Source organism: Podarcis cretensis (assembly GCF_951804945.1).
Source record: "Podarcis cretensis genome assembly, chromosome: 15".
In the NCBI taxonomy this organism is placed as follows: domain Eukaryota; kingdom Metazoa; phylum Chordata; class Lepidosauria; order Squamata; family Lacertidae; genus Podarcis; species Podarcis cretensis.
Genome location: NC_137185.1, coordinates 10,700,319 through 10,718,659, shown reverse-complemented (window position 1 = coordinate 10,718,659; position 18,341 = coordinate 10,700,319). Strand labels below are relative to the sequence as shown.

Genomic DNA, 18,341 nt, shown 5'->3' with positions numbered 1-18,341 from the left:
GGGATGTTATTATGCACTTACAAATGGGCTCCTTCCAGCCTTTTTATTGAAACGACCTTGCTGTCACATTTGCAGAATCTTATCAAAGACTTTTTGCTGAGCTGCAGTAAACCAGAACAACGCTCAGACCTTGATGACTGATAAGCCTCAAAGTGGCAGTTAATTGGCAAAAAGCAACCCTCGTAAAAATCTCCTTCAAGAGGCTGGAGGAGCTCTTCTGTCTGAGCCCCGCTTCAGTCTCCAACCGCAGCTTCCAAACAGATGACAATCAACTGGGATCCTTGAATTCCCCATCCACAAAAACACTCTTCCTATATTTCATGCTTCCTTGTGGGCTCAGCAATGAGGGCTGTGGGCTGCCTTCCCTATATGCAGCCCCTGATCAATTTGGAGGTGGTGCTCATGTTTATTTAAGTGTTTTTAAACCCTAATACAACATACAGGAGAAAGGGACGTGGAGATACTGCATCTCTTTCCCCACTCCCATGTGAGAGCCGGAGGGTTTGATCCTGCAGGGTGCTGCTTGGTCATGAGCACTGTCTCAATAGGGAAGACCCACATGAAGGCACAACATCCTGCGCCTCACAGGACTGAATCTCATAGCATGGATTCCGTCCTTGGTGGTGATGCTTCAGCAGGCAGGGCATCAAGTGAAAAGAAGGAGCTTCAGGCAGGTACTCCTACCTTCTCTAGGAAGACCATACCATCCAAAATGTCTCTGATGAAAAGGGAAAAGGTAAAGGGACTCTGGGGTTGCGGTGCTCATCTAGCTTTATTAGCTGAGGAAGCCGGCGTACAGCTTCTGGGTCATGTGGCCAGCATGACTAAGACGCTTCTGGTGAACCAGAGCAGTGCATGGAAACGCCGTTCACCTTCCTGCCGGAGCAGTACCTATTTATCTACTTGCACTTTGACATGCTTTCGAACTGCTAGGTTGGCAGGAGCAGGGACCGAGCAACAGGAGCTCGCCCTGTTGCGGGGATTTGAACCGCCAACCTTCTGATCTGCAAGCCCTAGGCTCTGTGGTTTAAACCACAGCACCACCTGTGTCCCTATATGATGAAAAAGAGGGATGTCCTATTCAACAGCAGCAGCAGCAGCACTTTTATTATTTATACCCCACCCATCTGACTGGGTTCCTCAGCCACTCTGGGCAGTTTGCAACATATATAAAAGCATTAAAGATTAAAAAGCCTCCCTATGCAGGGCTGCCTTCAGATGTCTTCTAAAGGTTGTAAAGTTACTTGGCTCCTTGGCTCCGGGGTCGCATAACTCCATACCCTCCAACATTTCTCAGATGAAAATAGGGACATCCTAAGAAAAGCAGGTCATTCTGGGATCAAATCAGAAACCGGGATGGCGTCTTTAAAACTGGGACTTTCCCTGGAAAACAGGGACACTTGGAGTGTCTGGAAGGCATGGCCATTCTGGTAGGTCACTCTCTGCTGTTTTGTGGTAATCCCCTCCCACAATGCCTGCCTCTCCCTCCTGCTTGGACCCACCCCCCTCCCTGATTACTCTGGCACACTCAACACAACCCACAGCAATCTGGGTCTGTTTCTACTGCAGTTGTGAGAGTTCCCTGGGCCTAAGGATTGATTGTTAAAACACTTCAGAAATTGTAGCTCTGGAAGGAAAATCGGGGTCTCCTAACAACTCTGAGCCCTTTTAACAAGCAACACTTCCCAGCATTCTTTGAGTGGAAGCCATGACTGTTAACATGGTCTGATACTGCTTCAAAAGCATCGTGTAGATGGGGCCTTCCAAGCAGACATCTGTCAACTTGCAGCGTTACTTTGTTAGGCACAAACATCTCTGCTTTTCATCATGCAAGAATAAACACTGATGCCAAAAAATATATATAGTAAGAGAATTTAGGATCTTACACTCTTGGTGAGCACGCACGAACATTCCACATTTACAGGGCCCATAAAACACCTTCAGATGTTTTATGAATTCCAGCAAGTAACTGGAGAAGGTATTCAGCTCCTTTGAATGAGCTGTAATGACTTGGACCTCAAAGCTGCCTGGTTAGCAAATCCTTTCTTCTGCTTAATGGTTGCAAGGTGGGTTTTGTTTTGTTTTCGAACCCTTCGTTCGCTGAAGTACTTTCCCACATGTTTCTTTCATGGGCACGCTTAAAGATTTCAGCTCCGTTCTTAAAGGTCAGGAGCAATATAGAGGAGGATGCTGATAATGAGGTGATAGCTTTATTTTGGGGGAAAGTGAGGGTGATGTGGTGTTTTCAAGAGTTAGCTGAAAACAACCCCCCCCCCTCGGTTTAATTATTCCCCAAATGCATTTCATAAGTTCACAGCTAGCTGGGGCAGCAGCCACATAACAGCTCACCAGTCTTTTGCACTAAGTCACGGAATCGGATCATAAATTCTTTTTCTGCCACATTCCCTGCTGTGCTCTAGGCATAGCCTCTTTGAAGCGTAAGTTGGAATCGGGGCCAGCCCACCCTGATGTCAAAGATGCACGGAATCAAAGACTGATCCAAGTTATTTTGTCCCCCTTCCTGGTGACAGTAGCAAGTTAACTTGCCATTTCCTGCCCTTTTGCGACACCCCAAATCAGCTGCTCACTGGGGCCACCTCCCTGTGCCCAACGATAGGGCCGGCTCTTTTTAGATTAAGGCAAGGTGCTGAAGTGCTTCAGACTGTCCTTTTGCAAATTGCACTTCCAGTGCAACATTTTGAAAGGTATATTGATGAACTGTAGATTGAAGTGTGCGCCTGGGAGAGGCAAGGTCCATTGCCCAATGGTTAGAGCATCTGCTTTGTATGCAGAAGGTCCCAGATTAAATTCATGACCTTTCCACGTAGGGCTGGGAGTGTCCCCCATCTGAAACCCTGGAGAGCCACTGCCAATCAGTGTAGACAATATTGAGGTAGGTGGACCAAAGGTCTCACTCGGTGTAAGTCAGCTTCTTATGTTCCTATATATGTCAGGATTCAAGTCATGCCAGCAAAATTCCACTTCTTGAAACAGAATAGGACCCCAATTTATTGGAATTTACCCCAGATATTCTCTGACAGGCAACATGGGAGAAGGCAGTCCATTTGGGTACCCTTGTCCTAGGCTCTTTAGTGCTCCAGTAATGCTACCAGAAAATGAGCAAGTTCATATGGAAAGCCTGTTGTCCTTCAGTGTCCCAGAATCTATCCCTTTGGGTTGAAATTTTAATCCTTTCCCAGAAGGCTTGAGAAGGGTGCTAAATACCAGAAACTTCAGGTCAGGCCTTGAGACCATGCGGAGAAGTCCCTAACTCACTGAAGGTTTGAGACCCATCGACTACCCTCACCTGGTTTAGCTGGCCAATCAAAGGCGTTCCTGGGATGTAGCTGCTGTGGCACGCTGTCAGCTTTTGGGAGCCACAGGTGAACTCCTCCAGAAAGTATTTCATTCACTTTGGGTCTCCTGGCAATATATATGCAGGAATTCAGGCGCAAGTGGGAGGTAGTTGTTCTGGGGCATCACAACAGGAATGGCATTAGTAGACAGAAGTTGTAGTATGTACCATAATTACATCCTATAAAAGGGTTGCCTTTCAGTGAATGATGAATTTGAACACATCTCTGCACAGGACTGAGTGACACCCATCATAGGAACCTTTGTAATTTTTTAATAATTTGTGGACACCTGACCCTACTTGGTTCTACAGTAGTTCATATCGACTTCCTGCAGTCAAATCAAAGACATCCCTGAAGGCAGATATCAAGTCCACCACAGATGCAGGGATATGCTAGAGGAAAGTCTTCAATGCCTTGCTGGATATTAGAGGACAAGGATCCAGAGATTATGTTAAAGGTGGACAAATTTTGCGCAGTTGCCATAAAACTTAGGGAACTAGCTGTGCTATTATAAAGATTAAGGCCCTACAAGCAAATTATAGATAATATTGTAGAGATTAAGAATCATAGAATCATAGAGTTGGAAGAGACCACAAGGGCCATTGAGTCCAACCCCCTGCCAAGCAGGAAACACCATCAGAGCACTCCTGACATATGGTTGTCAAGCCTCTGCTTAAAGACCTCCAAAGAAGGAGACTCCACTACACTCCTTGGCAGCAAATTCCACTGTCGAACAGCTCTTACTGTCAGGAAGTTCTTCCTAATGTTTAGGTGGAATCTTCTTTCTTGTAGTTTGGATCCATTGCTCCGTGTCCGCTTCTCTGGAGCAGCAGAAAACAACCTTTCTCCCTCCTCTATGTGACATCCTTTTATATATTTGAACATGGCTATCATATCACCCCTTAACCTCCTCTTCTCCAGGCTAAACATGACTTAAACCATTTTTTAACTGCTGCTATAACTTTATTGTTTATTGTTATATTGATTGTTAATTTAAACTTAATTTTATTGTTTTCCTGGTTTGTTTAGTATGGTATGTGAGTCTGGTCTGGGACCGTAATAAATTCAATTCATTCATTGTCCTGAATTCTAGTTAGAGGAAGTTAAAGACTAGCTTCCTGGAGCGCTCACTAGGATTGCTGGGAGGGGGGGGGGGAATTGCCTGAAAACAATTGTTAAAGCTTGTCATCTTAAATGTTGACCATTCCCTGGTGTGGTTTATTGAGAACACACACACACACCGAATTCTGTGCTGCACTCTAATTATATGTATGAAGGTGGAAAACCCTATGGGAAATTAAATAAAATTTACAGCATGATGGCTTTGTGCTCTTGGGAGATGTACCTTCTTAATAAGATCTTATGGCTAGGAATTTTTTTATGTAGTTATAGTCTTATGGGCACTCAAGCATAGATCCAACCTATATATAGCAAGGGTCTCTATTTGCCCATTCCTTCCTTCCTTCATTCATTGAGCAAAATTTGGACATTATTTTATGGTAACAAAATGATTGCATCACAAATGTATTTATTTGTCTGGAGTATTGATGTAGAACCCTTCACCAAATTGATTCCAAGGCAGTTCCCCATTTGTTAGGACACTTGAGTGTGGAGAGCACTGTTGGATTTGGCTTCTACTCCCAGGTTTTCCATTGGCAATTTGTTGGCCACTGTAAGAGCACGATACTGAGCTCAGTGGGCCATTGGCTTTTTCTTGTGTTCTTAATGGCTTGGCTTTGTTTCATTTGCTCTCTCTTTTCCTGCTCTCTTTTATCTTCCACATTTCTTCTTTAAATCGTTGCTAATTAAGGTAGCATTTTAATGGAGAAATTAGGGAATTAATTTGCTAAATGAAGGGAAATGGGAGCTAGCAGTCCTTCATAAACTTTTCTAACCAGACATGGAGTTACATGTTACATTTGGAAAAGCTGGCATGTTTCTGCCAGTTAACACAAACCAATGTGTGAACACATTGGCCGAAAACAGAGGAAATGCCCCCCCCCCCCAAAGTACAGTGGGGATTTGTATAAAAACTGTGTACGCTTATTCATATGCAAAGGTGCCAATTTGAGAGGGTTATTTGGGGGAGGGGAATTATGTCATGGTGTTACGTCACATGTGTGTGATGTCCTCACATTTAGCAAGTGATGTCGGGACATTGGGAGGAGCCATCTTCAATGGTTGACGGCTCCTGCTCCTCCTGTTGTGGGTGCTGCCACCAGCAGGAGGCTGTTTTGACCCTCCTTCCTCTTCAGGGACATGGGTGGCGCTGTGCTCTAAACCGCTGAGCTTCTTGGGCTTGCCGTTTAGAAGGTTGGTGGTTCGAATCCCCGTGATGGAGTGAGTTCCCATTGCTCTGTCCCAGCTCCTGCCAACCTAGCAATTCGAAAGCAAGCCAGTGCAAGTAGATAAATAGGTACTGCTGCAGTGGGAAGGTAAACGGCGTTTCCATGCACTCTGGCTTCCATCACTGTGTCCTGTTGCTCCAGAAGCGGTTTAGTCATGCTGGCCACATGACCCGGAAAGCTGTCTGTGGACAAACGCTGGCTCTCTTGGCCTGAAAGTGAGATGAGCGCCGCAACCCCATAGTCACATTTGACTGGACTTAACTGTCAGGGGTCCTTTATCTTTTTTACCTTACCTCTTCACAGTAGGAGGAAGAGGAGAAAGAACCAGCCATTGGAGATGTACTGCACTGGGCTCTGCAATTTGCCTTCACTCTTATGGGACATTGGGGCCCCCAGCTCCTACCGCAAAAAAATTGAACACCAGTTAAACTTTATACAGTAGTACCTCGGGTTAAGAACTTAATTCATTCTGGGGGTCCATTCTTAACCTGAAACTGTTCTTAACCTGAAGCACCACTTTAGCTAATGGGGCCTCCTGCTGCTGCCGTGCCACTGGAGCACGATTTCTCATCCTGAAGCAAAGTTCTTAACCAGAGGTACTATTTCTGGGTTAGCGGAGTCTGTAACCTGAAGCGTCTGTAACCCAAGGTACCACTGTATTTATGTATTACTAATTTTTATTCTGACTTTCCTCCCAAAGGAGTCTAGGGTGGGAAACACTTCTTTTTTAAAAAATATTTGGGGAAAGAAAATTTAAAATTGGACACCCACTACCCACCAGCCCAAAGCCGCCTTCCCAAAGCGAGGTATGTGAAGCACTGGGCTTTTAGAAAGAGATCTGTGACTCTGGCACGGTCCTAGAGCCCTCCTTCCTCCTTCCCAAATCTGGGCAAGCACTAACTAAGCTTTGGAAAGGAGGAAGGAGGATTCTAGGACCCTGTCAGGGCCATTTTGCTTCCTTCCCAAAGCCCAGCACTTACTAGGCTTTGGGAAGCAGGCGGGACAGCGCTCCATTGGCCCATGCACCCTGTGCTGGGGAACCAATCAGACTTTCCCTAAATCCATGCCTGCCATTGGTCCACCTAGCTGACTATTGCCTGCATGGACTGGCAGCGGTTCTCCAGGGTTTGGGGCTGGGGTCCTCCCAGTCCTACCTAGAGATGCTGGGTCTTGAACCTGGGACCTTCTGCAGGCAAAGGAGATGCTATGTGTGGAGAGAGCCAGTGTGGTGTAGTGGTTAAGAGCAGTAGACTCGTAATCTGGTGAACTGGGTTCGCGTCTCCGCTCCTCCACCTGCAGCTGCTGGGTGACCTTGGGCTAGTCACACTTCTCTGAAGTCTCTCAGCCTCACTCACCTCACAGAGTGTTTGTTGTGGGGGAGGAAGGAGAATGTTAGCTGCTTTGAGACTCCTTCGGGTAGTGATAAAGTGGGATATCAAATCCAAACTCTTCTATGTCACTGAGCTACAGCCCTTCCTTGTTATTGGTTACAACGAGTGGCAGTTTTTCTCCCAAGTTCTAAGGCTGAGCTACTTGCTGCTGAGATGTCTTACTGCCTTTCTTTGTGCTTTGGAACTCCCTGCCTAGTTATACTTGGCAGGCACCACTGACGTATTCATTTTAGACACCTGTCGCAAACATTTCTATTACGGCAGGCCTGTTCAGTGCTACTTCTGTTCTTAAATTTGTTTTAGGTGTTTTATGAAGTGTGGTGTTTTCATGTGTTTTGAAACAGTTTTTAAATGTTTTGAATAGGGAATTATTTCATTTTAAATTTTGTATTTCCCCCCCCCCCAAAAAAAGACAGAAGTCTTTCCCACCCTAGGCTCCTTTGGGAGGAAAAGCGGAATAGAAATTTAACAATACATAAATATAAAGTTTAGCTGGTGTTCATTAATTGTACTTTGATGTTGACCACACTGCATTGCATTTATTTGCTTGGGAGCCACCTTCAGAAAGGTTCAGCCCTCAAAGCCGCCCAGAAATATGTAAAATATAATTAATTAGTTAACTTGAAGCCTCCCCACCCCCACCCCGCTTCTTGAGGATGTTTTTCAATGGAGATGAGGTGTATCTGGGCACCTTTTTGGTGTTCAAAGCAGGCACTCTGCACGCCATTGAGGTGTTCCCATTCTTCACAAAGGAAAGATCCTGGCTTGGTTTGCAAGGAGATTGCTTTAAACTTTGCATTTTCCCAGCCATTTAGCAAGATCTTCTTCTCCTCTTCATTTTCCCCCTTTCAGTATTTAAGTGAGATGTCTGGCCTATTCAGCGTGAGATGAAGGAGAAATTTATTAGTGAATGACAAGGCTTCCTGATAATCAGGGAGTATTGAAATCCCAGATTTAATTTGAATATGATATGGAGCCATGCCTCCTTTCTCCCCCTCATTATGAGCAAAGGATGCAGGCAATGATGTATCCCACCCCCCCCATCCCTAAGGATATTATAAGGTGTGTGGGGGGGGGGATGGAATTTGATGGACCACTCCAATGGGGTCACCAAGGTTTGGGTATGTTTTAATCAAGATGGATGGAGCTCAAGGTGTTTGAAATGCATGGAAGCAAGATTTGCTATGCGGTGCAAATCAAAGCCTAAAAAATGTCACTTATCTCCTAATGATACTTATTGCACAGATTATTAATTTCATTTTAGAAGACCAATGGATTTTACATTTTTTATGACATTGATTAAATGTCTTATCCATTCTTTACATCTTCAAAAAATCCATATCAAAATTTCACCAGGAGCACTGTGTAGGAATCAAAGCTCATAAATGCATATTTTCGTGCGGGGGAGAACATGGTTCAAGAACTCCAATCACCTCCGTAGATGTGCCTGTCAACTTTGTGTTAGGCAAGCTTTGTGTGAACTGCTTAAAAAAAGAGAGAGAGAAGAGGGAGGGGGACAGATCGTTGGAAATAAGTCAAAAAGAGGACCCAGATTTGCATAAGAATTGCATATGCTGGCTTTTATGTATGAATGCCTATTTCGAAATAACAAGTCCAATTTGCACAGAAAGGCAATGTTTCTCACCCTAGTGGGGTCATTCCAGCCTCGCAAAGAAGATCGGGGCTGGCATCATGGTGGCAGTGAGGGCTGGGCTGCCAAGCCCCACACCCCAGCACATCCACACACCTCTATGGTGGGCATGATGAAGACATGCTTTGCCGGTGGGAAACCCTTATTCCCCTCAGAGAGCTACCATTTCCAGAGTGATTCAGCTATCCTCTCCTCTTCCCATGGAATGCTGGGAGTTGTAGTTCTGTGTGGAGAAAAGAAGTCTCACAGCACCCTTAACGAACTTCAGTTCCCAGAATTCTTTGGTGGAAGCTGTGGTACAGTAAATGTACCGTGCAGCAAAACACTCCTGCTGTTCCTGCTGTTCTGTTTTGGTGCTGTCATTCTGTTTTCCGCAATTTGTGCAGAGAGAATAAAAATAAAGTTTACAAAGGCAAGGGAAGAAGAAAGAAAATGTGGTTATGGAGATTTTGTGAAGTATTAATTTAATATGCTGAAGGGAGCCACGGGCAGGGGGCTTTTAAAAACCTTGTTGTTTCTTTCTCTCCCATACACGTGCACGCGCGATTCAGCTGTGGCTAACTAATGAACCCCCAAGCAGTGCCCTTTGGTAGCATGATACCTCATTACCCACGAGCGGCCTCCATCTGCCCTCACGAATGCATGGGGAGCCATTCCGATTATGATGGAAGTCTCCGGAGCTATTACCAAGTGGCAACAGAGGGCCTACTGCAGACAGCCTAATGGACTAATTTGTAATTGGGAGAAGGGAAATGGCTTAGCAGGCTCTGGCGTAAGGGAGAGACGGGGGGGGGGGGGGAGAGAGAGAGCGATGTGCACGAGTGTGTGGAAGAAGTGTGCATGCTAAATGTGATAAATGAACAGGAATTGGTTGTTTGCGCAGTGGGTTTTACAAGGCCCTCAATCTCTCCTGGGGAACTGGAGGCATGCCAAAAAGTCTAGAGAAGCAAAGGAGAGTGGAGGCGTGTGTGTACAAAGAATGGCTGTGCTAGCAGGGCTTGATGGAAGTTGTAGTCCAAAATGTCTGGAGGGCACCAGGTTGCAAAGGCTGGTTAAAAGAAATGAATTTGAATATATGTAAGGAAGTTGCTCGTTGTTATTTTCTGCAGAATTAGCCACTGGGATTTGTTTTATTTCTGATTCAATTTGGAATGTGATGTTTTAAGAACCATAATGACAAACTACAGTACGTCTGGAATGGGGCAACCAGGATGGTGAGGGGTCTGGAAACCAGGTCCTATAACTAGGCATGGGGAAGAAATTCAGTTCAGATTTCAATGCAAACCTTCAGGTAGAAAGGAAGCTGTGAAATTTTGTGGCTGTTGACTTTTCCCCAGGGATCAGTTTACAGGTCTTTCTGCCCCACTTTTTATGTTAAGCTCACCATTTGATTCTATTCCAGTTCTGGTAGAACCCATCTAATTTGCTTGGGGCCAAAGGACCTAAAGTACTCAAAGACATTAAAAAAAAAAAAAAGACCTGTAGCAGGGCCTTCTTGGTAGTGGCTCATCTTTGTGCAATGTCCTCTTTGGTGAGGCACTTCTTGATTATTAAATACCAAGAGGAACTTGAAAACATTCCTGTTTACCCAGGCATTTGATAGTCAGAACAGACTGCTCCTGAGAACCTTGAAATCATTAGTTGTGCGGATATGCGAGTTTTACAGTTTTTTTAGATTCTTCTATTTTATTCTTTTAAAAGTTGTAAATAGGTTTTTAATTCAGTTTTAATTGTAGCCTTTTATCACTCTAGTGTTTGCTACTGTAGGCTCCTTTGGGAGGAAGGAGGGGATTAAAAAATACAAAAATACACAGGCATTCTTCCTGAAGAGGCCACCCTCTGACTCAGGGAAAGACCTGAGAGGGCTGCTTGCTTGGAAACAACAGAAGGGACCTGTTGGTCAAAGCAGAGGTCCATTTAGTGTTGATTGCTCTTCATCTGAGTGGCAAATTGGATGTCTCTGGGGAGCCCTCTAGCAGGGTATGAAGTCAATAGTCCTCTCCCATTCATGATCCCGGCAACCAGTCCTCACAGGTGTGTTGTCTCTGCTGCGGGAGGTAATAAGTAATAAGGGAGGTAATAAAGCAGGCATAGGCAAACTCCAGCCCTCCAGATGTTTGGGACTACAGTTCCCATCATCCCTAGCTAACAGGACCAGTGGTCAGGGATGATGGGAGTTGGCTTTCTGTGACATTGCATCAGTGATGTTCTGCTTGCATGTACAGCGGTATAGAGAATCTTACTTTTGCCGGTGTTTCACTGGTGCCTACATGCACGTCAGTCAAACATGGCACAAATTTCGGGGGTCTAGAAGTCATGCTCCAATTCTGGAGTCCATGGAGCAAAGTGAAGCAGAGGATCGATAAGGAAATAGGAGAACATGGTGGACTTCCGTTCATCTCCAGCTCAAACCAGAAGCTGTCTCTGTAATTTTGGGTGTGTAATTTTGCACCGAAACATCTGGTTTCTGTTAATGCAGAGTTGAGCATTTAAAAACCTGGTAACTTTTCCCCTCTTCTTATTTACCTCTCTGTTCCCCCCCCTCTTTTTTTACCATAATGACCAGTGTTCCCACTGGAGTTAGAAATATGGAAATTGAGTTGGCCTGAATCCACATTGAGAACTAAGAAAAGCCCTTTTGAGAAGCTGACCTCGACTGCCTTATTCCACAGACCAGGAAACCCCCCACCCCACCATTTGGCAGGGTCTATTTAACCCAAAAACAGAGAGCCACATAAGCAGAGGGACGGATCAGTGTACATAGACACCATCGGAACCTTGTTTGGATTGGTGGGCTGCCTATTTGAGGAACAAAAGGATCACAGTTACCTCAGGTACTTGGGAGGCCGTAACTCAAGGCACAGGGAGTTAGTATGAAGGAGGCTTTTCTCTTATGAATAAGGTGGTTGAAAACAAACTATAACACTTTTTAAAAGAAGTGTTAGAATGTGCCTGACAGTGTTTATCTTCCGAATGGCCTGATGGATGGAGAGCTTAATTTATTTCCTGCTTTGTCCTCCAAGGACAAGGCAACAAGCTCTGATAGGAATCATAACTGGACTGTCTAAGAAGGTAGAGGCCTTTGTGACCCTACCAGGGCTGAATTTAAGGTGGATCCTGAATGTTGGATCACCAGGGCTGCAGCTGCTCAAAAACTTTAGCAAGCTCTCTTAAATAATGCAGACAGGGTCTGGAGAGAGAAAATAAATCCAGATAACATTTCACAGAGGTAAACTCAACACAAACAGTGTATAGTTTGAGGAGAAAGGAACAGAGACGTTTTATTTTTCTTAGTTCAGGCCTTGTACCTAGCAGGGAGACATGCAACGAAACATACAGAGGACACACTCCCTGAGAACTACCGGTACATAGCCAATCAGAGCACATGTTCCTCGCAAACGTTATGCCACTATGCTTGGTTGCCTAGCAACACCTCTACTAGCCCCTCTCTTGGGTAGTTGATGTTAACCCTTTAGGTGTGCACAGAATGTTCTCTGCTGTTGCATTTCTAACAATAAATGTGAACATTCACTCCAGTGCGATCCACTAAAAGTACTCCACATTTGTGTTGGGGGCTGCAAGGGCATGAAGTGAGACCCAGCAGATCTGTGATCTATGATCTATGTGGTAAACCTTGGTGACAGGAGGTTTGAGTGTTCCTTATAGGGTTGCCTCCTGCCCCTAGAAAAACAGGATTGCCCTCTTTTTTGGACAAAAGTGCCCCCTGTCTTGATTGGACTTCAAGCAGGACACCTTTTTTCACGTATTTGAGCTCAGCTGGCCCAAAATGGCGGTTGTGTTGCTGTTGGTGTGGCTGATGAGGAGACCGACAATAGAGAAAAGGGGGAAGAAGCAACCTCCTCTCCCTCTCTCTGGTGCTCCACCTCAGACCCTGCCCACCGGTCTAACATGGTACAGTCTGCCACTGCTTGCCCCCCTCTGCCACCCAGACCTGACCTCTCTTCCTCCCTCCTCCTTCCACCTCCTCCATGCTGAAGTCTCTTCCAACACCAGTATGGGCAAGAGGCTGGAGCTTTGGCTCAAATGGCCCATGGGAGACAGCCATCTAACCCTGGCCCCTGCCCATCTATGTGAGTTGAGGGGAAGAGTGGAGCCAAGGTGGTGTAAGAGGCAAGAGGCTGGATGTGGGGAACCTCCCTCCACAAAGGGTCATGAGTGTCTGTGTGCCCCCAAATATCCACCCCCAACCTGTCCCATATTTTGCCCAACCAAAGGTGACAACCCTGGTTCCCTGTCCTGAAAAGGGCTCCTAACTAACCATGTCCACCTACCTCAGTACTGGCCATTGGCACCTCCTGATTTGGACGGGCTAGAAAGGCTTCCTGTTTAGCCTGGGGCTTTGCAATGATCAGGGATGGTGGAACTTGTACTCCAGCAACATCTGGAGGGCCACAGGTTCCCCTCCTCTGCAGCAGAGGGTGACCACGAGTGATAGCAAAGACCATGATGATGCATGGTCAACTTTCTGCAAAGTGTTGAGCTCTTTTGAGGTAAGTTGAGAAAAACTTGGATGGGTTCCTTTAATGTCGCAGCCTGCCACCTTCACGATTCGGTGGAGGTGTGAAGGAGATGCTTGTGGAAAGTTGAAGTGCTTCTGATGTCTCCATGCATCGCTCACAGGACATTAACATTTGGTGAGGAGCAACCAGAGGACACCTTCAGCGTGGTTTGGCCTTTGCTGTGGTTGTCAAGGAAGCAGGCACGCATAATATAGTGTTAAGCCAGTTAAAGGTCACCAGAAAGAGACTTCATCTCTGAGAGGCCGTCCTTTGTCTTTTCACATCTTGCTCATTCCATTTTAACCTGCCAGGCTGTACCTCGCAAGTGGCAACTCATGCAATGGATGGTCCTGAGGTTTGCCTTTTAGCTCCCTCGTGTTGCAAAATGTTCCCCTTCCATTACATACCCAACATTGCCAGGATCTGCTAATGAATAAAGTATATATTCACTCCACCCTTCTCAGCCTTCCATTCAAATTTGGGGGCTATGTATGTGACTTAAACCAAATGTGAACCTGACCCATGGGGTGGGAAGTTGTCGTGACCTCTTCAGCACCTTCAGGCTCAGACCTGGGATTGCACACTCTGGAGGAAGACAAGGAGAAATAAGAGGGCAGGGCTGGAAAACATGGACACCCTCTGAATGTGTCAAGCCGCAATGTTAAGAAAGGAGTCTTTCACCTCCTGTGCAGGAGAGAGCAGTGTCAGTCTCTGGAGAGGGCTCTGATCCACACCCTAGCGTGATTCATGATTCAGTTTTATAAACCCCACTGAAATCATCTCTGTAGGATTAGCCAGATGAATGGGATGAGCTTATAGAAATGGAGGAACTGGGTCGTAGAGCAGACTGTCAGGCTAAGCCTGCATTGATGCCACCAGACACCCTGAGTGACATGCCACTGCAGACTGATGTGACCTTGGTGGCATCTCCCAGTGGCATTGCACCTTGCCACTCAGGGAGAGAACAGAAAGCAAGGGGAGCTCAGGGTGTTTGTCAAGTGTTAAGACAATGCCTTCATTTATACCTAGTCATGCAGTTAGGTTACTCTGTCACCTTTGAACCTGCATGTCTTCTAACCTAATTTATGCATCACACTGATCAATGCATTCAAACCTTTGGCAAAAACCGAGTCGGGGATCTGAGTCTACCAGTGAGGGCTAAAACATTTAGAAAGGGAGGCTGGTCCGACTCTGTCTTCTAGGACAAATCTACACTCCCAGAGAATGGAGGAGGCACACCTACCTAGACATAGTGCTCACCTGCAGGCTAGACATTTACTCAGGAATAATAATTCTCATAAATAAGGGCTGTGCCCTACCACAGCTTTAAGACTTGGCGGTTGGGTGTGCAAACTTGTTGGGAAAGCTTCTCAGCTCCCATGAGTCTTGGAACTTATTGTCACTAATCCTGGACTCTTGAATCTTGGTGCTTGCTTCTAGAGCTGGTCCAAGCCCACCAACCTTTTGCCTTGTCAGAGCTGTGGGGCTGGATTGGATCCTGTCCTGCTGCTGAGTTTCTGCATTTACTCTGCTTTAAGAAAAACCACTTCCTTGCTTACAAGTAAGAGCATCTGCTGGAGTGTTTGGGGGGTGGGAGGCAGGACAGAAGTAGCCCTTCAGAACTGCAACAGTCAACTTAAATTATGCCTGTTCATGTAGGCGGCACATGTGCAACTCTTTTGAGCTTTACAAAAAGTGTTATTGTTGATTCATATATTTTGGATAAGCTATGTAGGGTTTCCCACCCCCTCTTCATACCCACCTGGGCTTAGGTAAGACAAAGAATTTGGTCGCAGCTAAAAAGAGAGATGGGATAACATCTGAATTGTACTGAGCGGAGAAGGGGAAATTGTATTAACCCACCAAAAACACAATGTGAGCTTTGAAGACCTCTTGGAAAGTTATCGTTAGCTCTTGTCAAAACCTGTCCAGCAATTGCTGGCGAAAAGGTATTCTGTGCGCAGGTGTCAAACATATCTAATGAGGCATGAGGAGTCGACAGCAAAAATAACAGGGATTATAGGTAAGGAAGAGGGTGAATGAAGTATGAATAGGCAGCTGGGAGATGTGACTTACATAGCAAAGAAGCTTAAGACAGGCTGGAAAAGAAAGATCCATCATTCACTTAAAGAGAATGGACATGTTCAATTGCTTGATTGATATCTTCCCATCCAATAATCCCAGGAACATCTGAAGGCATTTGGTGTAAAAATAACCTCCATGAAGTCATCACTTAAGGGTGGGTCTCGTGCTTAATTTTTGCAGGGGAAGGGGTGTGTGAATAAAATTGCATCATAGATATGCAGGTAGAAGAGAATTTAAGAAATCAAAACAAAACATGAAGTCCTCAGGACCAGCCAGACAAATTCTCCACAACTTCTTGAAATGCATAGCTAGGGGTGAGGGGTGGGGAGCCTGTGACCTTATGGATGATTCAGGACCACAATGTCCATCATTCCTGACCCATTGACTATGATGGCTGGGGCTAATGGGAGTCTGACAACAACCGAAGGAACAAAGGTCCCCAGAAGGTATAAGAGTGTTGGGAAAGCTGACTGAAGGGAAGGAAGCACGTAGCTGTACTGGTGATGTAGATGGGTTGGGAAGGATGGTTGTGATCTGCAGAAACAGATAGGTGTGGCCAAAGCAACAAGATATTTAGGTGCCTGGGTGGGGTGGGTGGGAATAGAAAATGCCCCCCATCAACATGCATAGGGTGTCTAATATCCAACAATGTGCTGTCTCTCTTTCTCTCTAGTGGTAGGGAAAGCCCTGCTTATGGTAATTGATATCTAGAAATTCTGATAAGAAAAAATCCTGTAGAATTCTACCCATGATATTTTATCTGCACAATCAGAAAGAATTCCAGGAACCAAAAACTCATACAGTGGTACCTTGGTCCTCAAATTTAATCTGTTCCGGGAGTCCGTTAGACTCCCGAAATGCTTCAAAACCAAGGTGCAGCTTCCAATTGGCTGCAGGAGCTTCCTGCACTCAATCGGAAACAGCGGAAGCAGTATTGGACGTTCGGCTTCTGAAAAATGTTCGCAACACGAAACACTCACTTCCGGGTTTGTTGCGTTAGGGAGCCGATTTGTTTGGAAGCCAAGCCGTTCAACTACCAAGGTACCACTGTATTGAAAAATATGATTTTGGAGCCATCTGGCCCCGAAATGGCAACTAGACATTCCATTTTGGTGACTGGAAGCCTGGTTTAAGGAGCTATTTTGTGTCTAGCTTATATATCTGAGTTTCTAACACTGTCTGCCACCCAAAGCAGTCGCCTCATTGTGCATATGGGTGATCCTGGTTAATGCACCTTAGTCACTCTAACATATGTACCATGTTTTTCTGTGTATAAGACGATATTTTTTTCCTTAGAAATAATAGGCAAAAATTGTGGGTCATCTTATACATGGAAAGCAGAGGGGAGACGGGCGATTGGTGGCAGCAGCCAGCAGGAGCTTGGTAATGGCGATTGGGCATGTGATTGGTTGCTGCAGCAAGGCTTGTTGATGATTGGCTGTGGCAATTGGGCGGACGATATATGGCAGCGGTGAGGCATGAGTGCAATAGGCTGTGATTGTGTTGAGTGGGCAGGTTGGCTTTGGGCTGTGAGCATGCAGACAATTGGTGGCTGTGGGCAATGTGTGCAATTTGCAGTTGTGGGCAGGTTGTAGGGCAATTCCCCCCCCCCCAAAAAAAAGCTCAACAACTTTGGGCAATTTACCCCTTAATTTTTTGTTGTTGTGGTCTTATATATGGGGGAGTGCTATACACAGGAAAATATGGTATCTTCCAGGGGATTTCCCCCTCTCTATGGCCCAGTTCCCAAGGAGAGGTGAAAGGCCTCTGACACAAGTTCCCTAGTCAAGCTTTGGGACCTACACAATGTTGGCAGTTCTGTTCCCCCATCATTCCATTCCATACAATTCTCCGCTGGATCGAACCTCGTTCTAATTAATGCCACATCTAGTGGTTCAAGCAAAGTTGTGTGTGTAACCGCAAGGGACTCGAACCGATTCTGCCGCTCCCATTGCATCAAATCAAATTGCATTTGAACACAAACACGTTTTCCAATCAGATGTTCTTGGGTGTAATTGGCTGGCTTCATGCAATGGCAGATGGTTCATTGTTTTGTTTCTTCGCCTTTTGGTTTTCTTCTGTGCGTTTTTTCCCCTCTAAAAAAAGAAGAAAAAAAGCAGACAAAAATATGATTCAAGAACAACAACCAAAATACTGCCAGGATTTGTTTTCTCTGCATGTATGCATGTGTATTTATTAACGAGAAGACAGGGTGGATGGGTACGGGATTTTTTTTGGGGGGGGGTGTTGACTGCTGTTTGCTTATACTCTGGTGGTGTTAACAAGCACTAGATTGTTAGTGACAATCACACACTTCCTGACACTCCAAGCCAGCAGCTTGATTTAATCGCAGGCTTGCCATTTATTATTCTGTTATGCTATTCCACCAGGGGAAATGACTGATCAAATGCTTGCTCCCTGGAGCAGAGAGGGACTTTTCTTTTTCTTTTTTTCTTTTGGTAGAGTGGGGCTATGTCTAAATCCTCAGTACAAATTGCAGTATTTCTAGATTCCCAAAGCATCCTATTAGTGCCTGTGGGGCATTAAAGCTCATTAATACTGCTGTCAGGAAGAGAGAGGGAGAGGGAGGGAAAGAAGGCTAGCCATCCAGTTGCTTCGCTTCCTTAGAAATTGGAAATTAATACATCTGCTTCATTAATATTGGCCTGCATTTGATGTTCGTTAGCTAGCAGCTTTAATGATCTAAGTGCTTACCAGCCAGCATGCTTGCCTGAATTGAATACTCTTTCAATTACCTAAATTTTGTTTTCATCCATCCTCTCCCACACTCTCAGCAGCAAAAGTCATCTTTTAACTAGCAATTCCAGGAGAATGGCATGGCGAGGAGGAGTTCTTCTGGGTTTTTTCCCACCCACCCCTGTCTTCCTTTACAAACATGTGTGATAGCTAGACTTCCAATCTAGTTGTCATTCCTATTTACATCAGTTGCTTCTCTAGTCTTTAAACTGTAAAGCGCTAGGTGAGGGTGA

General features: G+C 45.4%; 1 protein-coding gene across 5 annotated transcripts in view; it reads left to right on the top strand.

Annotated features, from left to right (window-relative positions):
• The window catches only part of AUTS2 (activator of transcription and developmental regulator AUTS2), a 685,027-nt gene that overhangs the window by 475,683 nt on the left and 191,003 nt on the right, over positions 1-18,341 (top strand). The window lies entirely within an intron of this gene.